Consider the following 24,913-nt stretch of genomic DNA (forward strand, 5'->3'; position numbering starts at 1 on the left):
CAAAACTAATCACCAATAGTACTACTTATATTCCATGTTTTTGTTAGCATAGTATTAAAAATAGAAATAGGAGCATGCTTATTAAAGTAGCTCATTGGGAGGGTGATTACCTACCTATTTGGGGTGAAAACATCAATAAGGATAATAATTGGGAAGGTTTTGGTGATAAACTGGATAGTCCTAGAGGCTAAAGTAATAGAAATGAAATGAGATTTAATAGTACAAATTAGAAGAATATTAAAACAAAGTCTTTGGAGGCCCTTGGGAATTAATAATGAGCATTTTTGTTATCTGCTGGGAGCTGGAAACTAGAAGTAACAGGAGAAGGAGAGACCTAGGGTCTTGGTTAATCACAAGATGATTATAAGCTACTAATGTTATGCCATTGCAAAGAAACAACAAATGCAATTCTACAATGTGTTGGGTATGACAATTCCAGTAGGAAATAGTGGAAAATGCCACTATTTAGTACACTTGTATTTCTTTCCAGAGAATCAGAGAACTGAAGAGAGGCAAAATTGTCCTTTAGTCTTTCTGGATGCTTTCCAAAAATTAAATCAACATACTCTGCTACTTAAGAAACATCCTAAAAACTATGTTCCATGATAGGCAATTTATCATGATAAATGTTTGATAAACCAATTCATATTTAACTATTTCTCTATTAAGCCTATCTGATGGCTGTAAATAAAGCAGTGATATAAAGATTTCCCATTTTGTTGTGACAGTGCACCTACTAATCAGTTTACAAAACTCTGAGGCTCCCACTTTGTGCCCCTACCACCTGGAAGCAACTCCAGCCACTTGTACAGAGAATGAAACAGTCTTGTATAGAATGGGTTGTTCCTCTACAGGCATAATCCTGAATTAGAAATAGATAACTTTTTGGAACAATTAACACTGTAATAGTGGAGGTCCCTGAAGTGACAGCAGAGGAATCCAGGACAGAGATGTTTTACGGAACTGGAGGGGCCCATCTTAAGAGCAGTGAATAAGTGTGTTTGTTGTGTCCATAAGTTGCTGTTTGTTTGGAAGAAATATTGCTATATTGCAGATACACAGGCACAGTTAGGTGTTTCAAATGGTGTTAGATAATTTATTTATTATTTATTTATTTAGAAAATTTCTAGGCCGCCCCATTCTCCGAATCCTCAGGGCGGCTTACAAATAAATAAATTAAAATACATAAATAGCAATATAAAATACACGTAACTGTATAAAACTGTATATAATGGTAGCTGCCTACTCTCCTAATTACCTTATGATGAGATACCTACATTGTGGCTAATGCATGGTCTCCTGACTGCATTTTGCAACTAGTTATTAGTCTTGATTCCAATACTTTACGTTTCGAGTTTCTAACACAAATGGGCAAGAAACAGTTTTTTAAAAGCGGTGTCTATAGCCTGATACTATTATATGGATCTTGTCTATACAAGCTTTTCAGTAAATTGAGAATGAATGACACTTGGTGCATCTCCACCAATTTATGAACCAAGGACACTATTTTGAGCTTGTTACAATGTTGGCATCCTCTTGTCCTGGAAAGTCACTGAAACCTAAGTGTAAATCTCTTGAGAAGGCAGTGTGCCTTTTTACTGACTTGTGATTACTGACCAGTACAGAGCTAGGAATTTATTTTAAATCACTTCTTTTGCTTTGTTACAGCCCAAATCAGAAATGTAAATCAATAAATGAACTGATGTGTAGTCCATTGGTCCAGACATGATATGGCTCCTTGATACTGATGAGAATGTGTGTTTGTCACTTGCAGTGATAGCTCCAAGCTGCAAACTGAGTTTCCTTCAGTCCCTGCAACTTTACTTTTGTTTCCCTAGGATTACAAACTAGAAACCACCCCAAGTATTTCCCAGTAGAAATGTCCCATATGCAGGTCTTTACATTCACAGATCGATTTATGCATCCCATATAATTGGCACTATTCATTACGTAGGAGTCACCTCTGAATTAGAATTTGTTGTGTATCATGTATGCAAAAAGTGACTGTGAAAAAGGTACATGTGAAGAGCTGGAACCATATCTGTGATTGCATTTGCAGCTTTTCCAAGAGGGTTTTGAATTCATCATAAAATGTAAACCAGAGTTATGCAGCCAAAATATGACAGGTTATTTCATCATATTTAAAATATGACTTCAATATCTTCCAAGTTCATCACCATTTGCTGCTCTCTGCCTATTATTTTTCTAAGCTTTCTGTCCTTTCTCAGGTTTCTTCCCTTACCCTTCTTTTTAATTCATTCTGCCGTGCTACTTTTACTTCCACCATCATAATTCCCTACTTCCTTTAGCCTTCTGCCTTCTCAGATTCATTTCATGGGTTTACTTCTATTCCACCTTTCTAAGTCTGTTTGCCTGTCTTACTTCTCTCTAGGATCCTATTACTTTGCCCAATGGCTTGTAGTTTAGAGAATTCTGTGTGCTTTGTTCCTCTGTGACACTGGAGCAGTTCAGCCAGTCATTGTCAGAGGCTTCATCATTTGCTCTGACACAAAAGCACTTGATGGGTAACCACTGCCTTTCCCATCCTGTTCTTCAGTTATTTTGGACTAAAAATTACAGTATCCCTGACTGTTGGCCATGTTGGCTAGGACTGTTGGAAACTGATGTCCAAGCTGGGTTACAATTAAAGATGTTACAGTATGTTGTGGGAATAAGTAATGCTCACTACAGCATATTAGGCAAGATAAAGCTTATTTATCAAAAGTATGAGATATCCTTAAAATGAAACTATAGAAAGATAGGCTCATAAATTCCAAAACTCTATCTCTTGTGTTATTGTCTATACTACAACCAAGAAAACTACAACAACAATTTCTTTACATGATTCAAGGCATTTAAAGGCTCATACATAATAATTGACATGATCATCATTATTTATAATTAAAATTTCATGCTTTCCTTGAGAGAAAGTTATGTTTCCCTGTGCTTGAAAGCCAGTTTAAACTAATTGGGTCATTTTATTTTTGCATATGAATATTTTATAGCGATGATTGACTAGCACATTTTGTTAACAGTCCTGTATTATTTGGGAACAATAATAAGAATAGTGATTAATACATTGTACTCATGAAGACTTTTTCAGAATAGGTTTTACATCAGGAATGAGCAATCGGGGGGGCTCCATTCAGCCCACCATAATCATGTGACACTTGCCCATCCCAGTTGTTGCCACCACTGCCAATACCAAAATCCCATTGATTCTGCTGGGAAGCATTGTTGGCAGGCACAATTCTGCTTTAAGACAGGTAGTCATTGCCTTATTTACCACCAAAACTGCAGATCCTACAGAGAATTGGGCTGTACAAGAGTGTCCCCGTTACACACTGTCCTTGTCTTTAGTTCACAAAATTCTTTGGTATCTGATTTGGTTTCTCTTTTATTTACAATCAGATCAACCTTAGACGTTGTTGTAAAGGATGGCATATACATGTTTTAAATAAATAAATCTGAGAAACAAGGTAATATATTTCCACAAATTGCTGGATTTTGATAGCATCAAGTGCCCAGGTCCTCTGTGGGATTCTGGTTGCCAAATCCCAAAGGCTACTTCTCTGCTTTAGATTAAAACCATATCCTGATATTTTGCTGTGCAGAGCAAAGACATGATTGACAGCAGGGACCAGAATGGAAGGATGGATGGAGTTAGATTCAGCTAGAAAAGCAAGTTGAGAAGTAGAGTCAGAGACAGCTGGTGACAAATCAGGAGAGTCAACTGAATTAGAATGCAGAAAGCTAATGAGAATTTGAGACCACAGTTAAGCGTAAAGTTAGTTTGATTAGAAAAAAGAGATGCTCTGTGTGTGTGTGTGAGAGAGAGAGAGACTTGATTATTTATAGGTGAGAATTAGAAGTGGGATCTGACAATTGGTGACTTAGAATATATGAAAAGGAATTAGTGAAATCAACAATGTCTGCCTGGTGGCCTCCAGATGTTTTGGACTACAACTACTGGTATTCCTGACCATTGTACATGCTGCCTAAGGACTGATGGACACTGAAGTCCAAATCGTCTGCAGGCACTGCATTATTTATCAGATGACTAATTATTTTGGATGATGTTAATACATAAAAATTTAATACTTTAACTACCCGTGATGTGGCCTGGTGGGTTCTGAGGCTAGCATATCACACTCCACATGTTGGTTTTGAGGTAAAGAAACATTAATTAATTTGCAATCAGGTGGTTGAAGGATAGAGGTGGTTATGGGGGATATGAGGGAAATCTGGGTTCAGTAGGCAAGTTTAGTTACCCAGGGACCTCTAGGAGTGAGGGACTTGAAATGTCCTTTTAAGCCAGACTTTATTGTCTCCTAGATATATTTTATATAGAATATATTTTAGTGGTGATAGTCTTTTGAAATGCATGAGAATGTATTTAACTTTCTCAGGTTAAAACTAAATAGCTTAAACACAACTTGTCTAGTGGGCTTAACATCCTAGAATGCAAAAATGCAAAAGGAAAATTAGCTCTTCAAGATATTCAAGAGATTAGATATTCTTTTGAGTAGAAGAGTGTTGGGCTGTAGATGTATGAAACTAGACCCTGAAAATGATCATAGCAATTGGTGGAAAAAAGAAAAAGATGGATGTACTGGAGGCAAAGCCAACAGGCAGAAAGTTGCAGCAGTTGAGAAGAGATTATTGTTGCATGAGAAGAGGAAAGAGAGGATAAAGATTATAATTTGTAATTACCTGAGTGTTACAATCCTTTAATCCAGTTATGATGGTATGTCCAGATGGCAGCTGCCTGAAGCCTTTGTGAGGGAAGTGGCCTGGGAAAAGGTAAGCCCCTCATCACTTCCTCAGTGCAGCAAGTCAGTCGCTTAGACTACCAGCCTCAATAATACTGCAACTGAGGTTGAGCACTCTGCACATATCTAGGGTGCAACTCATACACAGTTAAAATCAATCACAAAACTTGAATTGATTTTGAATGCATCCAAATGGTGCAGGAAGGTAACAGCCCTAAAATAACATTTCAGCTTATGATATATCATTACTAAAACAAAAACCTGTACAGAGATTTTTAATGCTTCTGGGAATAGAACATCAGTAACATAATTGTGGATTTTATGGCTGTGAAAGAGAGGGGCACAGGTTTTTGGAAATGCTTAAGGCCCTTTAAGCTGCTTTAAGTTTCCATTTTTGTAAGAGTTTTTAGCTGTTTCACTATTATTGCTACTGCTTGAGATGTGGAATTTTTTAATACTATGCTTTTATTTTGTTTTCAAAAAATACTGATTAGTATTTCTGGTACATTTAAAAAATAAATGTATGGACATAGCCATGCAGTTCCATATGAGAATGCAATTGCCCTTGAACAATTTTTATGTTACAGTGAGTTGCATGAAGCAGGTTCCTTTCATGGCAAAGAAATTTTGTAGACATAGCTTGAATTTCCTCAGCTTAAAAGCCTGTGTGCAGAAAATTGTGTTGTATCCGGGGCTCAGCCTCCAGTGTTAATCTAGTTAGTTTCTTTCATTTCAATGGGTCTACACTAAGTAAGACTAGCATTAGATATAACCTATTTTCAATGGATCAGAGACCTTCTATTTAACGGGAGCATTCTAAGGCAAAAGTCATGTCTTCCTTACATGAATAGGTTTGTGTCATTGATGTTACTGAGAATTAAGTAAAGATACTAAAAAAGCAATGGATCACATCCTTTCTCCATTTTGTATTTTTTCCTATGCAAAACTTACAACTAATTCATAGCAGCTGGTCGAATAAAAATGCTGCAAGATCAGATAGATGGTCTCGACTTGTTTGTTTTTGTTAATCTCACCTCGTTAAGACTGCCTCCATCTCAGCTAGAAAGCTGCACACAAGAGACACCCTTTTAAGAAATGAAAGCTGTGTGACATGTTCCGTAGCCCCCATTTAAGACGAGTTCTACAAGGCACGCAGTGAGAGAGTGACTTACACAATTTCAGTATGTCAGTTTAAAGATTCTTTCCTGACAGATGAGGAATGAAGTGTCTCTGAGTAAATCTCCATCTAGACGTATAGCGCAAAGTCGGAACTCAAAAAACACGCAAACCCACACCCATCACTATCAGAATGATTTTATGTGCTGTGCTTTGTTATTTTTTCACTGTCATAAACAACAACATTCTTTGCCCCTTCAAAATCTTTAAAGCTACTGCTGTGTTCGGTGCTTTTGGAAAAGCTGCTGTTTTGATGCAGTCCGTCAGCATCGCAGGCTGTCTCGGTTCGGGGGGAGGCGAATGTGTGAGTATGTGTGTGGCGCGCGCGCGAGTTTAAAGAGCCTCTGTCGTGCGGGGTATGTGCAGGGAACGGCGGCAGAGCGCGAGCCATTTGTAGCCGTGATCAGAACTCGGGTGGTTTAAGAATGGCCCAAGGAACGGCGAGGGTCTGGCGTGCAGCGGTCTGGCAAGAGTTAAGCGACGCCTAGCCCGCCCCCCTCCCTTGCCTGGGTGTAAACAGAGGAGCCTCAGCCTATCATGTCTGATTGCTGTGCTGTGCCTGAAGAGAAAGCCAGGCTCTGTAACATGATACATTATAGACTGATTCAACTTGGAATTGCTGCGTTCGGCTCGTCACATCCAGACAGCAGAATCGCCACGGAAAGGTGGGTGACTGCAAAGCGACCCTTTTTGACCTTACAGCTGAGCGAGGATAAAGTGCGATTTCACCTCGAGTGGAGCCACTTAAATCATTTCAAGCAGAACCGCTGGCGCTGTTATAGGTAAATGTAGCGGGGTCCCCCCCCTCCTCCATCGCTTCTTTTTCTTTTTTTATGTATGCTTGCTCCGGTGCTGCGTTAGAATGGGAGGAGGTTGCTCTTGTCTTTGAATCGGTGCAAAGGCAATATTAGCGTTTGAAATGAGGTGGCTTTTTAACCCCTGCCGGACTGAATGGAGAGCTAAGCGTAGGCGCAGGCTTAACTTTGCAGATCAGTCGACATGCCTGATGCTGTTACAAGTAGCTGCTCGTTTACAAGCGGGGCTATTGTCCCCTAACACTTTAGAATTCAGTGTATTCCACAACGAGAATGCAGTATGGTTTTAGATTTTGTGATTGGAATTCACTTTATTTTCCTTCAAGCCTTAGGATTACCATGATTTGCCATCATCATTTCTTTTTGATGTAGCTGGGATTTTACACCGTGTTCCTTCAAGGCTTTTGGAGTTGATTAGCGAAAATCTAGCGTGGCGTTCTTAAAGGGCAATGTATAAAATATTTCTAATTATGGAATCGGATAATAAGGAGAATAACAAACCTTTTGTAGGGCATTGGTTAGCAGACTTTAAAAAAAAAAGTCCATAAAAGGCAGACCTAACTTTTTAACTGCAAATTTAATGTAGCTTAATACAGTATGAAAGCAGCTTGGATTGATTTAGAAATAATTGTTAAATGCTGCCTCTAAAGTTGGGATTACTTTTTGACATTTATTACAGTCTCTGGGAAAAAAAAAGCATATCACAGCTTCTGTAAACAGTTGCAGTTTCAGTACTTTTTATTTATAATTCTAACTCCTTTTCTGTCATATACTTACTGCACGATATACACAGAATAGATGACTGTATCATAAAGTCATTCTGTGTTCTCAGAGCTTAATATAATCAAATTCATTGCATAAAGATGGTGTAGCTGAAGATTTGATCCCTTTCCACTGAAGTGGAAATACTTTCAGTAATTGAAAGCAGATTCCTGTCTGGAGTTGTACAAGCCAAGGTTTTCCTTTTCAAAAATAAACCTTTTGTTCTCCAACTTTAAATGTTTGAATTAAGCAACTAGAGAGCACCATTTACTTATTGTTTAATGTAGTCTTTAAGACCTATTGAAAGAAATTGGTATATCAGAATTCAACTTACTTTGCACAGTTATTGTATTTGCCTCAATATATGATAAACCTATGTAAATTGTATGTTTTATACATTCTAAATTTTACCATGAATAAATGTCTAAATAGCATTCTGTTTATATAAGTTTAAAGAACAGCTTTTAATAGGAGTCCTCAACCACTCCCTAACACATTTGGTACAAGAAGCAGATTTCATAATGGAAAGGGGATATTTTAAAACTTTGATGGGACTGGTCGGTCTCACCAAACAAACCTGGGCAGCTGCTAATATTTAACTTTGTTTTTGTTTTCTGGGCATAATCAGAAAGGAAGTTTTCAGACATTTCAGGAATAGCTAGGTAGGAGATATACTTCATGGACCTTCAGGCAAAGCATGATCTGCAACTGACCTGTTTAAAAATTTGGAAAGTGGAGAACAATGGAGTTAAGAAGTAGGACTTGCCTTGCTATTGTAGGCCTTTTAAGCAGCAAAATAAATAGGCTAAAATAACATGGGAAAAGTTGCTTAGAAGATCCAGCACCAAATCTGTATGCTGAGTCCTTGTTTTGCAGCATATACATAATGTATCCATTGCACAGAGTAACTGATAAAATGACTCAATATACTGTTTTGATCTTTTCATAGGCTACTCTTAAGGTGTGTCACTAAATTTGCATATTATACCTAATACCAGTGAAATTGCTTCTAAAAACAATTGGGTGGCCTGTCCTTTTTAATAATTGAAGATTTTTTAATTAATTCTGCAAAACTATTACCAATTTAGATAATAAAAATATAAGAAAAAGTCTAAAGATTTTTGTTCTACAGTTTGACATTAATATTTATAATTATGCATTCATTTTTAATACAGTTTTCCCATTTCAAGATAATGATGGGCTAATTGTTGCATAGTGGTTTTCTTTTTCAAATAATTCCAGGAAAACTAGTAGTAAAAACTACAAATGTCTATGATTATTCACCAGGGAGAAAACTTTTTGTAAACATGTAGCTTATATTGGTGATAAATAATTTTACAAGTTTTAGTTTCTAGTAAAACTTGAGTAACCCTACTAAAATTTCAAACACATAGGCTTAAATTAATTTTAATATACTATAGAATAAATTGATCTTATGAATTGGAGTAATTGCTGTCTACATACAATAATCTCATTCTTGATAATTAATGCTAAATGACAGATTAGATGCTTTATCCAGGTATTCAGTTCTTTAGAAGATTCACAACAGAAGGGTTGCTAAGCACCCATCAGTAAGGTAGAATGACCCAAATTAAAGAACCCATTCAAAGCTATATTTTTGCATTTGCTGAAGTGCATTTCTAAAGATTTAACTAGACAATTAGTGGGGAAAAGATACCCTTCAGTTATGAGCAGCAATTAAGAGATCAGAACTTCACCTTTTGTTTATAAGACTACAATTTTGTGTTTTCCAGTCCATCCTTTGATCTGAACAGTGGTGTCTAACAAATTTAACCAACCTTTCTAGAACCGAATACTTGTGCAGTAAATACAGAACATGATAGCCTGCACTCATTTATTCAGAATGGGAACTTGGGAACTTTGTTTTCTTTCCCACTGTGGAATGGTTTTAATATGAATGAGTACAATCCACTGTAAAGTTCTTCTGTGACCTGCTTAAGCCCTGCTGCAATGAATGGGACAAACATAAGAGCTGCAGCAGCAGGAGGTGGAACAGAACCTATGTGGGAAGGGGGTGTCTGTGTCTTTCTTGCAGCCTACAACCTTTTTAAACTTTTATAATGAACCGCATTCCATTACATTCCTATACCAATGAATATTTCTGTAAAGAAATATCCAGCAAATATAAATGTTACCTGCTTCAACTACAGCTGTTGTTTAAAGATTTGTTATAAAATGTTTATCATCTTTGACAATACACTTGTTTCCTGAAGCTTTTTCGACCAGCATCCTAAAAGATTCCTTTTTCTTAAAATGGGAAATTGAGTTGAACTAATCCAATTGTTGGATTATAAATATTTACAGTATTGAAAGCAAAATTAATTAACCTGTTAAATATTCATTAGTTATTAACATATAAGTACACAAAACAGTAAATCTTTTCTCCTTTGGGGTTAGACCTATGCATTAAACCGTCCAGAGGTTTAATAGGTTGCAAATGATTGGAAAGAAGTATATCTTAAACCCCTTTTGCTAATGCATTCTATTTGGAATTGTAATTGCAATACTGCAGAATAGGCAGATATAGTCACTGTAAGCATTATGAACTCCTGTGTTCCCCTTAAGGTATTTTCGGAAGCTGTTCTACATACTGAACTGAAATGTAACCTAAATCTTGCATATGTAGTTCACCAGCAGAAGTGTGCCTGATAAGGGATATTGTCATATCTGTTTTACAATTTACATTACTTGTTCGCTAATAACCACCTACATGAATACCCCAAAACAACTAGCTGCAGAAGGAAGATGTAGAATATCTAAGTAGGGTCATGTGAAGTAGGTGGAGCTTCAGTTTGGGATCCTAATTCCACAAGTATTTTGCTCCTAGTAGCTAGAAAATTATTTATGTACAACTCAATTACTGGGTGTTCAAATAAAAGTGAGATTGTTTTTGCAACCCTAAACAATTTTATACTAATAAAAACCCACTGATTTTAATTTTGTTTAGTCCTAAGTAAAATATATTTAGGATAGTATTGCTGGTAGCTGGTTGATGTGATTTTATTAAGATAGCACTGTTGGAAGAGTCAATAATATACTCATCTTAGAAATTTTAATGTGGAGGTGGAATTCCATTTGTACATGTTCAGCAGTTCTAAGCTTTTATAGATTGAGGTAGCATGCCTTCCTCCCAATTCTAGAATATTTCTATTGAACATATTTGAGGAATAATGTAGAACTCATATAAACCATTTTCAGTTCCCTTGATTCTTAACAGAAATAAGCAGAAATGACTGTGGACACAGAACACAATCCAGAGCTTCTTGCCCACTCCTTCCACTTTTTTCTTAAATTTTCTTTTCTTGACAGCAGGCCCTATGCCAGAGTTCACACTGCTGTTCAAAGTTTCCCTGAATGCCAGTGTTTTTTCTATAGGGTAGGACATTACTATTTACGAAAAGAATGCTGTTTGGGTAATATCTAGAAACCCACATGACTGTAAACAAATAATAATTTAAATGCTAATGCAGTAAGCAATTTTTGCTATGTTGATGCAAAAAAAGAAAAAATAATTTTATTGATAATCTTATAATGATTTATATTATGTATATGGTTTTTATTTCATTTTAATATTGTTTGTTTTTTTTTAATTGAATGGGTTATTTTAGGTTTAATGGGTATTACGTGTGTGTGTGTTAATTTCTCACGTCATTGGTAGACTTATTCTAGTACAATTTGGTTAAAATGTTAAACAAGAATTGGATGAAATGTATGTGTGAAGTTAGTCATGCAGCTCTCTGATTTGTGGTCATACTGTCGAAAGCCCTGACTAATAGATTTAGATAAGTATAGTGCAGGCAGGTGAAGGGTTTTTTTGTTGAACAGAGTTGATTTTCTATACATTGTTTGCTTCATTGTGGGCTTGATTTAGGTCAAATGGTAAAATAGAGTGAAAAATGAATACATACTTGGCAAGAGTAAATTAAGTGTACATCTCATCTCTTAGCTGCGTTTTATTACCCAGGTAGGCTATCGTAAGGTCTGCACCTTGCTGTGGGAATAAATTATATTGTAGGTTCAAAAATAAAAACTAGTATTATTTGACTAGTTTGGAATTTACAAATAAAACAAGTAAGAATCTAAAAATACATCAATTTTCTACATAAATCTAGTTATCATGGAAATAAGTTATGGGTTTAAAATGAACTGTCTGTTAAAAGTAATTGCATCAGAATCTATAGAAATCACTATCAGTGTATCTTGTGTTAATTTCTGAAGAACACTTTTCCCTTAAATTATACACTATTTCTGAAGTGGGGAAATACTGCCTGGGGAGCTGTAAAGCATAGTTTGGAATATCGTTACCCCCCCTTTTTTTTTCTTAAAAAAACCCAAAATTATGTTATGTGACATAGTTAATTTAGTTGATCTTTTATAATCATTTAGGCATTATGTCATTAAGGTTCACTCTCTGCTTAAAAGTTGAACATCGCTGTGGAAAACACCTGACCATGCGCTTAAAAGTTTGTTTGTCTTTCAATTCCTGTGATGGTAGAGGGCAGTGCATCTCTTTAATTATCTTTGTTCAAGGAAATGTTGAAAGGCCAGGTTAGTTAAACGAGGCCATTTGGATTTGCAAGAAGGTTGGAAGTCAGATGCAAGAAAAGTGGTTAAATATATTATCATATTATTGACTACATCATCAGTAAAGTGACCTTGATGGAGGTGGAAAATGCCATTTGACTGTTTTAGAGAGCTACCACTCTGCCCGTATGATCACTGCTAGAGAATTCATCATGTAGCTTTATCATAATTTTCCTTTTTTGTTTTGTAATCGGATTTTCATCAATTGTAATCTATCAGGAACAAATGAAAATTGAAATAGATTTTCCTGATTATGATACATTTAAAGCACAGTCCTATGCGTGTTTAGACAGAAAAAAGCTTACAACTTCCAATATGTTCCAAACAGCATATGGCATGTTTGGAATTGTAGATCTTCTCTTAACCTTGCATAGGACTGTAGTTTAGCCATTACTTTGTCAGATATGAAAATATTCTTAAATCAAAAAATAAAATGCCTGGATTAGTTCACCAGCCTGTATCTGCTCTTAGACAAGTTTTATAGATAATTGTTACTTTCTGTGTAAAAACTAGCTGCTATGCTACTTCTTTGGAAATAATTTTAAAGCTACTGTGAAATAGTTTCCAACTTCAGTTTTAGCTGGTGATGTACTATCTGCATTTACAGCCATGTAACTGTACTTACTTAGAGGTTCTTCCAAGTTAAAACGTACTGTTCTAGATTTATAATACAAATATAAGATCAAAATACTTATTCATTTCATTTCTATGCCACCCCATAACCTGAAGGTTTACAAAATAAAAAAGTACAAGTAGTTATGGTGACGTTATGCTATTTAGGTCATTTCAGTAAATGTGTCACCAGGATTCCAAAACTAGATGGACAGCACACAGGTAGAGAAGAAAGGGAGGGTGGCATGGCCAGTTGCAGCATGGCTGCAGTATTACTCAGTATTGCTAGGCAGATGTGGAAAGTAGAAAATGCAGGCTGGAGCAACTGCTGCCCGCTTGACTACTCATGCCACAAAGCTTGGCAAAAACATGGAAACCTCAGCGGACTGTGAAAACTGTATTCAAATGCACAAGCAAACCATGGTAAACCATGGGATCCATAGAACAAACCTTTGCTTCTCTCCCTATTTCCAAAGAGACCATCTTTACCATTCTTGCTAGGTTCACCTGCAATGAAAGCCATGCCAGAGTAGTTTCCACCATGGCTTGTTGTTAATGTGAACCCACCCATGAAGTATGATCCAGTCAAGTTAAGTATTCGTTCCATTAAATTGTTATGTTAGCACTTGGCTCCCTGCCATTGGAATTAATGATTTAAATTAATGCATCTTAGTTTTAAGTTGATGTTTTTATTCTTTCATTATTATTTAGATTAGATACATCCAAACATTTTCATGAAAAATATTCAAAACAGATAATGATAATTGTTCTTCAGCAGTTATTTGAAGTGAGGCAATTGTTTTGATTGATTTAAAAACATGAAAATGATGATGGTTAATCATTGGAGTATTTTTAAGCCTTCTTATCATACAATGACAGGGGATTTTATTTCTGTAATTTGATTATAATTAAAATGTGGTTTTGCTGGTTGGTAGTATATTAGCTATTTATATTGTAACAATTCACAACTTTTCATAGTACATCATTAAATCTTTAATGGTTAATTACTTTTATTCTTAATCCTGTGTAACGTACAGAAAAAAGACATAAGGCAAACATTATCTTGTCTCTTTCAATCTTTTCTTTCTCTTTTTTTAGTATTGTCATTTTGAGACTTTTCTCTGACATTAAAGCAACATACAGCAAAAATTCTAAGAAATGTGGAAGTATTTTCACGGACCTGTTGGGTTTTAAGCTTTTGGGAATCTCTTCTTGTCATATGGTTAAATGTTTTTGAAACTGAAGTGTGTCTTGAAAACATACCTAGTATTTTGGTCAGTATTTTACTGCTTTCAGTATTTGGTCAGTATTTTACTGCTTTCAAATTACTGTAGCAAAAAGAGGTCATACAGTTATTTCCAGTGCTTTTTTTGTAAGAAAAAAGGTGCCGGAACTCATGAAATTATTAACCTTTCACACATAGTCAATCACAGTACACACACCCACACACGTCAGTTGTGTAACGAAACATAACAGTCGCCGCCCGCAGTAAGCACTCAGCACGCGACCACATGACCAATCACAAGCTGAGCGGTGCCACAAGCTGACCAGCGCCATCACAACCAGCGTGGACAAAGTACACATGCATCGGATTCGACACACAAGCAGCCTGCATGCACCATTTTAATGATTTTGCCACCAACCTGCTATGCTCAACAGGGTGATTCGAATCCACGTGGACCAAACATCAAATTTTCAAAAGTTACTTTTAAAACTTGGAAAATCTGTTGAAAAAAGGTGCCAGAACTCCATTCCAGTGTGTTCTATGACAAAAAAAAGCACTGGTTATTTCATACAGGAACATAAGAACAGCCATGCTGAATCACCCCAAAGACATTCTTACTTCAGCAGTCATTTCCCCCAGTGGACAATGATTTGCTTGTGTGCATTAGCAGTGTAAGATGAAATGTAGTTAACTATGGGCCCCAGATCTTTTGAGTAGGGTCTTGGATCTTTAGAGCTGCCCTAGTTTGCTATCATCTTTCTAATTAAAAGCTTGCATATTCCCCTCTGAACTCCTTTCCTTGCAGGTACTGGGGAACTTTAGGATTCACTCACTGGGAAAACTGAAAAGTAATGCAGAGTGAAGGCACTAGCCTCTTTAACTAATGCAGAGTCTGCCACCTTTCCTTCCCAAGTCTGCTCATTACATTCATTATGGCCAGATTCCCTTGGCTTTCTCAAGGTGTAAATGACACTGCAGAATCCTGCCCAGCCAATTGCATGTGCCCTGCACCACTGTAGTTAGCAAATACCTAAGATAAGGAAGAGCAGGTTCATTGACTGCTCAAATACCAGATATCACGCGAGATACCTTTCTCATCCTGCTTCCTCCAAGTCAGCTCAGGCCATCTACCTTGGGGAAAAGAGAAGCAGGTTTGCTGACAAGAAAGTTTGAATAAACAGTGCCTGAATTTGGGGCAAGATAATGTATGAGTTTTCAGTTTGCCCAGGCTCCTTAGCTCTGTAGTCATCTTTCTGGAGTGCACCTGCATTTTGCATGATCTGATGGATGCATGCTCCTCCTCGCCTTGAGGGGCTCGGACTAAGCCAGAGAAAGGTCAACAGACATTGGGTCTTCATGCACTTTTGCGTTTGAAAGCAACATTGCCTTATGGCACCTTAGAGACTCATAAATTTACTGTGTCATGATACGTTTGTGTGTAGTAGAGTACACAATACACAAACTAAGTTGAAAGAAGTTGGTTTTATGTAACTGAAGAAAAATGGCACTTGCTCATTCATGTAAAGGTGCAGTAGCCTTAATGATCATCTGATCTCCCTGAATAAGCTGGCTTTTTGCCTATACATGCTTCCCCCATGCTGTTTCTGCCTCCCTGCCCCTGGTTTCTTAAATCAACAGATTTCCTGTCCCCTGTCCTTACATTCCTTTAAAAGAAGAGTCATCTTAGGGTTCAGGGTCCTTTAGAAACACACACAGACACACACAGTAGAGTTGGGATGTCACAAAAAAGTTGCAAATTATGCATTAGTCAAGTTACTAATCATCACTGTTTTTGTATTGTCAGAGAAGGAGAGGTAGGTGCTTGTAGGATTTTCTGCCTTGGGGCTGAAACGACTGACTTTGAGAACTACTGTTTACTTTGACTTTGGCAGCGGGAAGCATTGTTTGCTTTTTTTACCTAAAGCAGCAAAATAATGCAGGGCTAGCCCTTGACATGGCTACAGATAGCCATGGCAGTAAGAAAAGATAGCTGAGAGGAAAATATGGAGAATGGTGGATGGGGGGACAAAAACAACTGGGAGTAATTCCTGTAATCCTAAACATTACAAAACTGAATTATAGTTTCTTTAGGGCCTGATGTGCCTGATCTTAGAAGCAAAGCAGGGTTGGGCCTGGTTGAAATCTGGATGGGTGACTTAAATGTGAACCTCCCAGACAGCTTCAAGCTACAGACAGTATAGAAATGTAATATAATATTAGTACTGAATTCAATGGGATTTATTTTCAAATAAGGGTATATAGAATTGAGGTCTTGCTCCTTATCAAATGTATTCAGAGCTGCAACCTGCCTTACCAACCCTGAAGATTGTTCCAATATTTGGATCTAGCGAGAAAGCTGGGCACTGATAACTTTGGTAATTTAAAAAACAACCAACTAAAAGCAAAGGTAGCCATGCTGGTTAATGAAATATAAAATCCCCACATTCACAACTGGCTATATCTGTATTTAAAAACTTGTTGGTCCTAATAATTGTATCCAACGATACATTTTTTTAACTTTAAGATATCAAGAAAGTTCTAGCTTCCCAGAAAGCTAATATTGCAACATTTGGTGTATATTTTAGGATGTTCCTAAATAAGATCCCAAGAACTATAAAACTATGTTCTAGATCACAAGAATAACTAAAAATAAGTATTTAAAATAAAATAGAAAAAGTATAAAAGAATCATATTTTATAAATCCTTGGTGGTAGTGTTCTCTGCCTGCATGTCTGGTTTCGGGTTCAGAAGAAGTAAAGCCATGTCCTTGAGACCTCTGTCTTGTGCTGTTGGGTTGCTTGGGAGGGTGAGATTTGAAGAACAAATCAGAAGAAAATGCAGTTATGTTTAATGAGTATTTCTTCCTAGTTATTGCATAGCTCTGCAGCCTAAGAGCATGGATTACTGTAGTCTGCAATACATTTTCATATTCTCCTTTGCCAGTGTGCCATTTTCAGTGTGCAATTAATTGGTAAATGTTTAAGTGCCATATGCTCTTTGCTTGTACTTCATGCTCCCCTTTTGGATTTGGGCTAGAAAGGCCAAGGAAAAGTGGCTCATAAGTGGCCAGATTTGAAGCAAGCTTAATTTGGATTATTGCACCTTCCTGGTGCATACAGGCATGCTGGAAGTGTCACATAAAACATCAGGACAATTAACCATTAATGGCTACCTTGTCCATAAAATTATTTTCCCTTTAAATGCATCCATGGTAACGTATTTGATAGTTCAGCAATGCACTATTAAAAAGTTCTTCCTTCTGGCTGTTGAACCTCTTACTGGTCATTTCAAGTATGCATAATTTTATGCAATTCTGTCATGGCTTCCATTACTCACCTTTTTTCTAAATTACTCTAAATAGGCATAGCAAAGGAAACAAGTAGTTTACAAGTTTATGTGGGGACCATGGCAAAACAGGAAAGCATAAAATTTTCCTATCCAATACCCTGTAATCTTCAGCAACTGAGACTTCCCTATGACAGCTATTTGCTGAACATTGATTTCATTCACATCCTTAAATGTCATGTCTAGTTTCCCTCATGACAGAATTAAAGGGAGCTCTTCCATCCCATCTCTTCTGATTATTTTTAAAAGTGTGCGCGCGCATGCACAAAAGTTAGAAAAGATACAACTCTAACTCATTTTAAAGGAATTGGAACTTCACCTTTAGTGATCAAACTTGCAACTATATAACAGGTTGGAGAAAAACCAGTGGTTTTTTTATAAATTTGTCAGCAGTAGGCAATTATAGGATATCACAGGAGAATTGAGCTCTTCTTTCCAATGGTATTTAAAATTACACTGGATATTGCATTTATTAGGAATAAGGAATGATCTGCTCCACACAGACATATATTGCATTCTGTGGTTGTGTACAAAACCATCCTTTTGGTATCTGTAAGTTTCACTTAGCTATAGTCCTGCACATTTAAGCAGTAAAGTTGTTGGGCTTAAGTTATTGTTAGCTAAGTAATGGTAGAACTGATCCCAGTGTGTGGTGCCCACCAGAAATACCAAATTGGTGTGTTGACATAAACTGATCAGCCTTGTGTTGAACTGGAATAATGGTTTGTGGGAGGAGGCAGGAGTTGCACTCTGTCCTTTTCAGTGAGCTAAAAAAGGGGTCTCCTAAGTTTTACTTAGGGATGCAGGTGGTGCAGTGGTTTTAACTGCTGGGCTGGTTGATCGAAAGGTCACCGGTTCGAATCTGCACAACGGGGTGAGTTCCCATTGCTCTATCCCAGCTCCTGCCAACCTGGCAGTTCAAAAGCACGAAAATGCAAGTAGATAAAAAGGTACCACTTCTGTGGGAAGGTAAACAGCGTTCTGTGCACTTCGGTGTTTAGTCATGCCTGCCACATGACTGTCTACGGACAAATGCTGGCTCCCTCAGCTAGGAAACAGAGATGAGCACCGCCCCCTAGAGTCAGACATGACTGGACTTTACCTTTTTAAGTTTTACTTGCTTGAATAAGTCATTAATGCTTCCCAGGAGCATACCAGGCAAATGCATGAATAAACTTACATTGTTTCATCTGGTAACATGATAAATAACCCATGGCAAGGGCAGGGTTTTTATTTCTTGAATGAGCCATGCTACCCAGGTTCAGACTACATGATAATCCTCAGCCAGACAGAGATTATGCAAGCACCACTGTGCCTTATCTTTACGAACTATCTAGCAGTACAAATGCTCTGCTGGCAGTAAGTACTACATGTGGATTAAAGAATTACAATCTTGTATATTCTGTTGTAAACAGTATGGTGATGTGTGTCATGCAAGGCAATCCTGTGCATGTTTACTTGGAAATGCTAGCTTCCTAGTAAGTCTAGAATTGGATTCTGTGGTATTAGTCAACTGTACTGCCAGGATTTATTGGGGAAGTCAGTACAAGCAATGTGTTAAGGACTGAACCGGAAGGCATATATTTTGATTAATATTGCTTGTTGTTTAATGTTTCCAAATCATGAATAATGGAACTAAAGCCCATTGTCTGTTTTAGACCCTTTTTGTATAAATTAGCTCTTTATATTCGGTGTGGCATATTGAAACAAACTTTTGACCCAAAATTTTTATCACACACTGTAATAATATGTCAATATTTCATCTGGTGTGTGTGTGTATTGGTATTTTTCCTTATTTTATTCATTAATTACTAGAAGCAAGAGTTATTTTGGGAGAAAGATGTCATAAATCCATATGCTTACTTTTTTCTGAGTGCTAGATGATGCATTTGTATATCTAACTTGGCTGAAAAAACTAGTAAATGGTCTCTTTGGCTACACATCTGAGAAGGCTCATACACACAAATAATTCCTTTCCAAGTCAATTATAACTCATGCTTGTTAAATTGGTTCAAGATCTGCTAGTGTCAGACAAGTATCCTAATGAGTATTTTGCTTTTGAGGAAACCACATCCCAAAGCTTAAAAGAGATAAAGGAAATGGAGTCTGAAAGATCTTCATTTTTGTAGAATTAGAGAATATTAACAATGTGAAAGTATCTTGTAAGTATCCTTTTGAGCATAAGCCAGCGAGTCTGTAGTCCTTTATGCCAAAAGTGGGGGGAAGGTCTTTTTTAAAAAAGGCAATCATTTAAAAATATGTAATAGTTTTTTATATTGTACTTGCTATTGTTGTTCTAATCTGTAGCATGAATCAAATGTATAAATAATGGATCAGATTATATTGCTTTAAAGAGCAATCCTATGCTGTTAGGAAAAAAAGTCCTCTAACTCTCAGCATGCATGCTTAGTCAATATTTAAACCAATTGCTTTAACCATACTGGGCACAATATACCACTGAAATGTCTAGCCTGTAATAATTGGATTAGAAGTAAATAAACTAATTCTTTAATTCATACTTAATACATTTTTATTTCTCTCTGGTCAGTAGCATATTTTGTATTAACTGTTCAAAATACTTGATTTTCATCAAAGCTGTCATACTGAGACAGTTTATACTCTTTATTCTGTAGTGCAAGATAGGAATTGCAAGGATCTAAGGAAATTTAGGAATGGATACTTTCCTTTTCTCCTTCCCACTTCCATCTGATTTTAGGGAGGAAAACAGCTTGCTATAGGGACGGACTAGAAACATACAGTAAAGATGGGAGAAGCCTGGAACCGAACTGAAATAGTGTTATTTCACACCCCTCAGGAGGGAACAGGAAACATACTAACCTGTTGCCAAGGCCACAGTGCTCTGACAGTATAGTCAACAAACTTCTGTGAACCATGCACCAAGATGTTAATCTGAGTGAAAATACTGTGTAATAGCTCTCCCATATCCATGGGGGATAGGTTCCAAGCCCCCTAAGCAGATGCCTGAAACTGGGGATAGTAGCAAATTCTATAGAGATTTTGACCAGACCACCACAATAAAGCAAATATCACAATAAAGCGACTCACATGTTTTTTTTTTCTTTTTGGTTTCCCAGTACATATAAAAGTTATGTTTACATTCCACAGTAGTCTGTTACATGTGCAATAGCATTATGTCAAACATGTACATACTTCAATTATAAAACAGTATTGATTTTTTAAAAAAGCTAAACATCATCTGAGCCTTCAGTGAGTTATAAACTTTTCGTTGGTGGAGAGTTTTAACTCAGTTTTGATGGCTGTTGACTGATCGGGGTGGTAGTTGCTGAAGGTTGGGGTGGCTGTGGCAACTTCTTAAAATAAAACAACAATGAGGTTTGCTGCATTGATTGGTTCTTCATTGCATGACAGATTTCTCTGTTAGCATGAGGTGCTGTTTGATAGCATTTTTCCCACAGTAGGACTTCTTTCAAATTGGAGTCAATCTTTTCAAACCCTGCCATCACTTTATCAACTAAGTTTATGCAATATTATAAATCCTTTGCTGCCATTTCACCAGGAGTAGATTCCATCTCAAGTAACCACTTCCTTTGATCATCCATAAGAAGCAACTCCTCATCTGTTTGAAGTTTTATCTTGAGATTGCAGCAATTCAGTCACATTTTCAGACTCCATTTCTAATTCTAGCTCTCTTGCTATTTCCACACGTGGTAACTGCAGTTAATTCGTCCACTGATGTGTTGAACTCCTCAAAGTCATCCATGAGGTTTAAAATCAACTTCTTCCAAACTCCTGATAATGCTTATATTTTGACCTCCTACATGAATCATGAATGTTCTTAATAGCATCTAGAGCAGTGAATCCTTTCCAGAAGGTTTTTAATTTACTTTGCACAAATCCATCAGAGGAATCACTATCTATGGCAGCTATAGCCTTAAGAAATACGTTTCTTAAATAATAAGAAAGTCAAAATTACGTTTTGATCCATTGGCTGCAAAATGGATGTTGTGTTAGCAGGCATGAAAGCTACATTAATTTTGTCATACATCTCCATCAGAGCTCTTGAGTGACCAAGTGCACTGTCAAGGATCGGTAATATTTTGAAAGGAATCCTTTTTCTGAGCAGCAGGTTTCAACAGTAGGCTACTTCAGTAAACCATGTTATAAACAGATGTGCTGTCATCCAGGCTTTTTTCCCATTTATAGAGCACAGGGAGAGTAGATTTAGCATAATTCTTAAGGGTCCTAGGATTTTCAGAATGGAAATGAGTATTGCCTTCAACTTAAAGTCACTAGCTGCATTAGCCCCTGACAAGTGATTTAATCTGTCCTTTGAAGCAGTCAGTGCAGACATTGACTTCCCTCTAGCTATGAAATTCCAAGTTGGTATCTTTTTCTAATGCAGGGCTGTTTCATCTAAATCGAAAATCTGTTGTTTAGTGTAACCTCCTTCATCAATTATCTTAGCTGGCTCTTCTGGATAACTTTCTGCAGCTTCATCCTACACTTTTTTATTTGGAGGGAGACAACATCTTTTCTTAAACTTCATGACCCAATCTCTGCTAGCTTCAAACTTCTGCAGCTTCCTCACCTCTCTCAGTCTTCATCAAAATAAGTTAGGGCCTTGTTCTGGATTCGGTTTTGGTTTAAGGGAATGTTGTGGCTGGTTTGATCATCTATCCAGACCACTAAAACTTTCTTCATATCGGAATAAGACTGTTTCACTTAACACTCATGTGTTGACTGGAGTAGTACTTTTAAATTCCTTCAAGAACTTTTCCTTTGCAATCACAACTTGGCTACCTGTTTGGTGCAAGAGGCATAGTTTTTGTCTTATCTTGGCTTTCAACATGCCTTTCTCACTAAACTTAATCATTTCTAGCTTTTGATTTAAAGTGAGAGACATGCAACTTTTTCTTTCACTTGAACACTTAGAGGGCATTGTAGGGTTATTCAATGGCCTGATATCAATATTGTTGTGTCTTAGGGAATACGGAGGTCTAAGGAGAGGGGGAGTAATGGGTGTTAGAAACACTCTTTCCTTTCCTTTGGAAGAGAAAAATAATCTAAGCATGCAGAGAGTTCTTTTTGAAACTTTATTGCAATAGAGGGAGCTGGAATGGTTTCCTTCCCTTCTTCCAACCCAACTCCACACATGTTCACATCTCATTTTTATGCCCTGCCCCCCCGGCTGCTTTTTCCCTCCTCTTTTTCCCCATTGGCCACGGTACAGGGAGGTTACAAATCTTTTCCATCTGCCTATCCTGTGCCACTGATAATGTTCTTCCCTCCCATTTGGTCCCTCCCAAGTGAACTATAATAAGCTTATTTCCTAAGCAGGGTGTGTATGTTAATAGTCATAAGGTCATTCATTGAGCAATGCTATCTTGTTTATGTGACAATTCCCTCCTGTTATCTGATCTCAGCCCCTCCTTCATTGGCCAAGGAATTTTCTTTGTTACAGTTTTCACTCTTTCTGTTTCCTTGTTTCAAATCATCCTTTCATTACTATCAGTGGGAGAACTGCTGGTTGGTAGAGCAGTCAGAACACGCACAATTTTTATTAAGTTCTCTGTCTTATGTAGGCACTGTTTGTGGTGCCCCAAAACAATTACAGTAGCAATATCAACGATCACTGATCACCATAACAAATATAATAATAAATAAAAAGTTTGAAATATTGTGAGAATTACCAAAATGTGTCCCAGAGACATGAAGTGAGCAAATGCTGCTGGAAAAATGGCACCAGTGGACTTGTGTGACTCAGGGTTGCCCCAAACCATCAATTTGTAATATAATAAAATAAAATAAAATAAATGCAAGATCTGCTAAGTGCAATAAAGTGAAACACAATAAAATGAAGTATGCCTGTATATACCACATTGTTTTCAGTAGGATCTATAGCCAGCTATTTAACCTCAGAGAGAACCCCAAGATAGGCAAAATTCATCCCTTTTATATGGATGTGTATAACCAGATGCGTATCCAGTTTAAACCATGTTTCCTTATTTGTTCATGAAAGCCTCTTGATTGGCTAGCATCAGGAAGAATTGTTCAAGAGAAAGGAAAAGAATGGCACTGATGCTGCTGTTAGGAAGGGACAACAAAGATAAGTTTATATGGTGGTGGATGCTGATTGAACTTTTCAGGCTACAGAAAAGGATCTTTGTGTATGAAAATGCCTCAGAAATGTGATCTAGCCTTTCCCCCCCAAATTTCTGTATTTTCCCACACTCTGCCTTTGCTGTCTGTGGCAAGCACAAATTCAGAAGATGACAGGACTGCAGAGTTCAGCTATGTTCCCTCTTACTCCAAATAAGTGGCTTGTATCATTTTGTGGGAGAAGCAAAGCCAACATTACTATCTGTGTTCATTTTTTTACTGTTTTTGACCCATGTTTTCTTTATTGCTATTGCATTTTAAGATAAATGTGCCATTGTTAGTTGTTTTGGGAAAGTAAAACATTTTCCATGGACTAATATACAGTGGGGAAATGCATGTTTTCAGTATGTAACATTAAGCATACATTTTTCTTTCTGAGTAGGGCATGTATATTCACTGCACATTCAAGGACTGTGTTAAATGTTCATGCAATAACTCATCATAGATAGTTGTTAGGGCCACTTCTTCCCATGGAATTTCTCATTCCCTGGTGGCATTTATTTAAATTTTTAAAATAGTTATTTTTCAGCATCTTAATCACTTTCAGAGGTAGGGAAGGGAAGAACCTGTCAAACACTAACAAAGTTTCCCACTACCTCCTACTGCTGTCAGAACAGTGCAGTGTCATTTCATTATTATGAAATGACCCATTATGAAATGACCCATTATTCCAGTCATTCTTTTTGTTCTTTTAAAAATTCCTTTACAAGAGAGATTAATCTGAATGTCTCACTTCTTATTCCCATTGTTGAAATGCAAGTTTTCTATGTTGAAACAAAGGCAGCCATCCATCAGCGACCAAGTGAATTTCCTCATACCATGCTGTCTCTTCCCTTTCCTCTACCCTTGTGTGAATAATAATGTTGAGTTAGTGAGTTCAGTTTTTCCAACCTACGTATCTGGGATGAGTAAGTTCTTGCAGAACAAGAACCATTACCTTCCTTGTTGTGTATTTAAATGTATGTAAAAGACTTCTTTTAGGTCCTGAGAGTTGCAAATGCAATATCTGAATGAAAACTGATAGTAGTTTACATAATTTCCCTATTATGTATTAAAATAAGAGTGTTTGCAACACTACTTATAATGGAAATGCCAGCTCCATGTAGACCTGCTGGAACAATACTTAGGGACTGCAGGTGGCCCAGTGGTTTAAACCGCTGTGCTGCTGGACTCGTTGATCAAAAGGTCGCCGGTTCGAATCTGCACAATGGAGTGAGTTCCCATTGCTCTGTCCCAGCTCCTGCCAGCCTTTCAGTTCGAAAGCATGAAAATGCAAGTAGATAAAAAGGTACCACTTTGGTGGGCAGGTAACAGCGTAACTTATAATGGAAACTTATAATGGAAATGCCAGCTCCATGTCAGACCTGCTGGAACAATACTTAAAATACCATAAAATCAAAGATTGCACACATGTACTGTTTCTAGCTACCAAAAATTATATAGTCATTAAATGTAGACTT

At 37.1% G+C, this 24,913-nt stretch overlaps 1 protein-coding gene across 7 annotated transcripts in view; it reads left to right on the forward strand.

The window, feature by feature from the left end:
* The window catches only part of TENM3 (teneurin transmembrane protein 3), a 384,209-nt gene that overhangs the window by 104,631 nt on the left and 254,665 nt on the right, over nucleotides 1–24,913 (forward strand). Inside the window, exon 1 of one of the 7 annotated variants that reach the window (XM_044449880.1) lies at nucleotides 6,654–6,730. The exons of the other annotated variants lie outside the window; for them this stretch is intronic. The gene's annotated coding sequence lies outside the window, so the exon portion shown is untranslated. Of the gene's footprint in view, nucleotides 1–6,653; nucleotides 6,731–24,913 lie in introns of those variants that run through there. 7 annotated transcript variants of the gene reach the window in all.

The sequence above is a fragment of the Varanus komodoensis genome, unplaced genomic scaffold (assembly GCF_004798865.1).
Source record: "Varanus komodoensis strain SLA01 unplaced genomic scaffold, ASM479886v1 scaffold61, whole genome shotgun sequence".
NCBI lineage: Eukaryota > Metazoa > Chordata > Lepidosauria > Squamata > Varanidae > Varanus > Varanus komodoensis.